We start from the raw sequence: 5,286 nt of genomic DNA on the forward strand, positions 1-5,286 counted from the left end.
GCACAAAAAAAATTAAAAAATTAAAAAATTAAAAATTAAAAATTAAAAAATTATAGTAAAAACTATATAATTCCCTAAAGATTTTCCTTTCAACTTATAGCCACAATGTTTTGTGGTTGGGTCAATTTAGTATCTAATGACAAAAAGTGAACCACATAAATCAGGAGATTCTGATTGTCTGGTTGATCTCATTCAACCCCTGGCTAGGGGTCCTCCATTAATTCTAGCTTATTTAGACCAACAAAAGTGCAAAGAGAATGTACTTAATTAACCACTTTAGACTCCCCGGCCATGAATTAATTTTCTTTCATCTCTATTATTGATACATTGCTTGACAATTAATTAATTACCAAGATCGAAGTTGATGAAACTTTAGAAAATTACAGTTAAATATTAATTAAAGGAAGTCTATCAAGAATGATCCTATTATATATATATATATATATATATATATATATATAATTTTTTCCTAATTTATCCTATTTTTATATATATATTTGTAAAGTTTAATTCCTCAACGCTTCCCCAAGCTGGGGGGCTAGAAGGAAGAAAGACCAACAAAGACCAGCACAAAGTCTCTTCTTCTAGACACATAACGTACGCAACCCTGCACTATCTCTTCTTCAATATTTCCAAGCACTACTACTTACCACCAAAAGAAAATTCCTTCAATATGTATAAATAATCAACGAGAGCATTATTCCCTATATTCGATCAATTCCCTCTTTGGAAAGTTCCTCGTATATATTTGATTCTTTATCGATCTGTTTATATATATATATAAAGAGTCAAAAGTTTTGAGTAAATAGAAGATCTTTTACCTCTTTAAAGATAAGGTAGAAGTTCCCTTAGAAGGAATAATGGGCGTCTGGGAATTAAAGCCGGGAATACATGCATCCACAAAAGCCACACTAATGGGTGGGTTAGTAATCTACTATTCCCTTTTGGTCAAAAGAGAGGGTCCAAAGTAGCGTTTCAGATTCTTGGCATTTGGGTTTTTTTTACTAGTTAACCAAATTAATTTGAATTGGCAAAGGACTTGAGCCAACCCAAATTCTATTACTTAATTTATTAATTTTCTGATTAAGGATAAAGTATAAGACTTAAGGCTTACGTCCTCTATCATATGCACAGTGAATGACGTATATATAACTCTTTTGTTTTTTGTGGGAGCTAGCCATGCCCAACTCTAGGCCCTCTCCACAATAACTATATATATGTTGTTACCAAAAAAAAATTGCTTTTAATAAACATTTTAGGGTTTTTTTTTGGGCCCGCAAAAATTTTTAATAAAGTTTGATCTCCTTAAATATAAATTTCTAATTCCGTCCTGATAGGACAAACAGAAGCTATCATATATAAGGTTTATCGATACCCTTAAGGAAGGATGTCTCTTCTTATTTGGGAGAGTAATGCTAGAAAGAAAATTTGTGTCTTTCTATTGTCGATATTACAACAACCTCCCTTAGGTTTTTCGTAATAAATGAATTAAACACGAGAACCTAAGGGAGGTTATTATGGGAAAACACTTACCCCCAGAAGAATTAACAATTTTGCAATCATAACCTCAAATGATCAATTTTTGTGACGTTGGTATTCCATGTTTCAGCCCATTTTAACTTCATTCTTACCGTTATAACACGTCATCAATATATATATATATATATATGCTTACCTTGCTTTCTAGTTTTTTTTTTTTTTTTTTTTTTGAAATAAGATTATGGTAGTCTTTTTTTTTTTTTTTTACATGTCCACATAAGGGAAGTGGGAGAGGGATTTGAACTAATGACTTTTGCTTCATGAGGCGTGGTCCACAGTCGATTGAGCTATCATTTGGAAACAGATTATAGTAGTTTTGAACATCTTGAAGTGCTTTTTTTTTGTTTTTTTTGTTTTACCACCAACTTATATTGCCACGTTTTGTTTATGACCACTTTCTTGACAACATGTTTTAATTTTAAGTTTTAAAGATCACAAAGTCTTGATGATATACAAGACACGAATATTGTAAAAAATTTCTTTATAAAAAGATGTTGCCTTCTCAAAAAATTTCTAATTTTTTTCTTTTTATCTCTTCTCTTTTTTTTATTTTTGCCCTTAATTAGTTCTACTATGTTGGAGTATTTATTAAATAATTAATAAGAGTTCAAAACTTACCTCTATCATTTACTTTCCATTTCAATTAAATATTTTACCTATCGAGAATCACTCAAAGCACAAGTTAGCATGCTCAAATTATATCTTCGAATCAACAATGCGTTTTTCTACAAAACAAAATTCCTATGCAAAGGACCTTTTTTTTTTTTTTTTTTTTTAAATGTACAATCAAATCCATTGAAAACTAAAAGTTTATCATAGACATTGTTATCGTGCCCATTAATCATAAAAGCAATTTTAGTATATATTACAATTCCTAGAGCCTAGTTGTTGAAAAATGAAGAGACACCAATGGTGGCATATATTCTCTAATGTTTCTACTTTCAGAACGTCAAAAACACTTTATCCAAAAATCATGTCTCATAGTATTCCACTCTTAGAAGATACCGAAACACATTCATATTAACTTGTCCAGTCATATGTATAAGATTATATAAATTAATCTTAATATAACCAATTTAATTAAACGGGTTGGACCTATATACTTTAACCCACTATAATTTTGTGTTAAATTCATATTTGGTTCATGACAAGTCGTGTAAAAAATTGTCAACCTTTAATATCGTATCAGATTTGGGTTACAGAGGCATGGGTGATCACTTATTACTATATATAAGACTTTAATTAACTAGCCCAGGCCCCTCAAGTCTAATCCGTTAATATTATGTTAAGTTCGTGTCAAATTTACAGATCATATAAAAAATTGTCGGTCCTATGGCTTTTGGTGATTGTTACTATCTTTCATATGCTTCTTTGGAGGTTTTGATGCCTCTACCTAGATTTTTTTTTTTTTTTTAACAAGTCTCGTAATGTAATGGTCATTCTTTTGCATGAATTATTATGTAAAAAGTAGGCAAGAAAAAGAAATAATCATTTGGTTTGAATGTTGTGTATATATATATGGTGGTGGTGTCACACCCATTTCAGTTTCGTACTCAATTAAACACTCTTCTTCAGTCTTCATCAGAGAGGGCCCGATAGCAAATAGTACAAGTGTTGGCACGTGGTGGGTTGCCGACATTCATGCAAATGTTATACTAGCAAGTGAGAATTTATCATCAAATGAAACTCATCATCTTAAACCCGGATTATTAATTAAACAAATAACTTAAATTTATGAAATAAGTAATAATTTAATATGGTATTAGCACAAAATTGATGAATTCGAACATTAACTCCACAATTCACCTTAAAAAGTGCTAACTTTTGTGATTTAACATAGACTTGATATAATAAGAAATCCTCTATAATTGTTTGGGTAGCTCTTGCAATTAGGTAAGCAATTATAAGAGACGTTTGATTTGGCGAAGTTTACGTGTCCAAACAAATTGTGCTTGCTTGAATAATCCGAACACCTATTTGAATAAATGAACCCTAATAATAGCTGAAAACATTTATTTAGACAAATGAGCTTCGTGTACAACTCGTTACCATATAAACAAGATTACAGAAGACTCAAGCTAAGAGGCTAAGTCATTGGGCATTGGTAGGGATTCATGTCTACCCCTAGGGGTATGAAGGAGATGTCAAATCGGAAAAAGAGGCCTAGAATATAGACAGCAATGGAAATCTCAGCAGTACATAACGAAATCTCTTTGCTAAACCCACAAGAATTACACAAACTTGCTGCAAAAAAATGCCACTTGGAACTGTCTAATTCAAGATGAGAAGACTTCCATTTAAGAGAAAACGTGAAGGAGAAAACATCTTTACTATATTGGAGATAAAATAATGCAACATTTCTTGTCCTACTTATACTGTTTTTCTATTCAGCAAGCGTCCAATTGGTATAAGATACTTCTCGATCTACTTCTTTTCTTCTTTCTTTCCATTAGCATCCTAAATCTACGGGATTATTACCAAAACAAAAAGATTCAATACGCCATACTTCAAAGTGATTCTTGTCCAATCCATCATTTCGTATTAACTCAAATTTTTAGTATAAATGATGATTTATAATGGTATTAAAGCATAAATCTCTTCAATTCGAATTTGTCTCCGTCATTCATCTTTTATTTTAATTTAATATTTCATGTATCGAGACTAACATATTAAGGGAGAGTTTGAACATACATGTGAGAAAATATTTTATAATATAAATGTGATTAGATCCATCAATTCCATTCATAATGTAGTATTATGATTTTTTTTTTTTAAATGTTAAATTACTACTTATCCTACAAAGTTAAGTTGATAGTAAATGATGATTTAATAATTTATCTAATACTTTAACATCCATTCTCATGTGGAAATAGGATCATCTCCAGTCTAAAATGGTTCATGGCTAGAATTTTTTCTTAGAAATCCTAAAGCCACAAATAAAATACATGTCTACTAACTAAAAATAATAATAAAATATTATTTTAGATTTAAATAAAAATAAATAATAAAGTAATAAAATATTAAGGGGTGACTGGCCACCCCCAATGGGGTGGCCAGACCACCCCAGTTTGGGGCTAGATTGGCTTCTGCCACCCTAGACCGCCGGTTTGGGGTGGCTCCCTTGGGGGTGGCCGAGCCACCTGCAATGGCCAAATCTAAAAAAAAAAACAAATTGTTTGGCCCTTGACCACCCCCGTTGGGCCTAGGGGCCTCGGCCATCTCAGACCCCCATGGCCCTTGGGGGGGGGGGGGGGGTTCCGGCCACCCCCAAGGGCCAAACAGAGTTTATTTTTTTATTTATTTATTTATTTTTAGATTTGGCCCTGGGATGGCCTATTTTATTATTTTGTTTTTAATTTTTATTTAAATTTAAAATAATATTTTATTATTATTTTTAGTTAGTGGATTGGTGTCCTATTTGTGGTTTTAGAATTTCTAAGAATAAATCTTAGCCATGAACGGGATATTCTCCAGTCCATTTTGGACTGGAGAGGATCTTATTCCCCTCATGTGAGGATTCAAACTATCTCTTAATAAATGAGACACAATATTTAAAATATTTAATTGAAATACTGTGAACAGTCAATGTTTGAACTTAATATCTCCTAGTGGGGCCCACTCCTTTTACACTTATTTACAACATTACCTTCACCACTCATTGGGCAACACATGTACACACAACTTTTGCATTTGAGGATAGGAGAGAATGATAAATGATTATGCTCCTTCCTCCATAAAAGACCTCTC

Source organism: Corylus avellana, chromosome 1 (genome assembly GCF_965113065.1).
Source record: "Corylus avellana chromosome 1, dhCorAvel1.hap1.2, whole genome shotgun sequence".
NCBI classification, from domain to species: domain Eukaryota; kingdom Viridiplantae; phylum Streptophyta; class Magnoliopsida; order Fagales; family Betulaceae; genus Corylus; species Corylus avellana.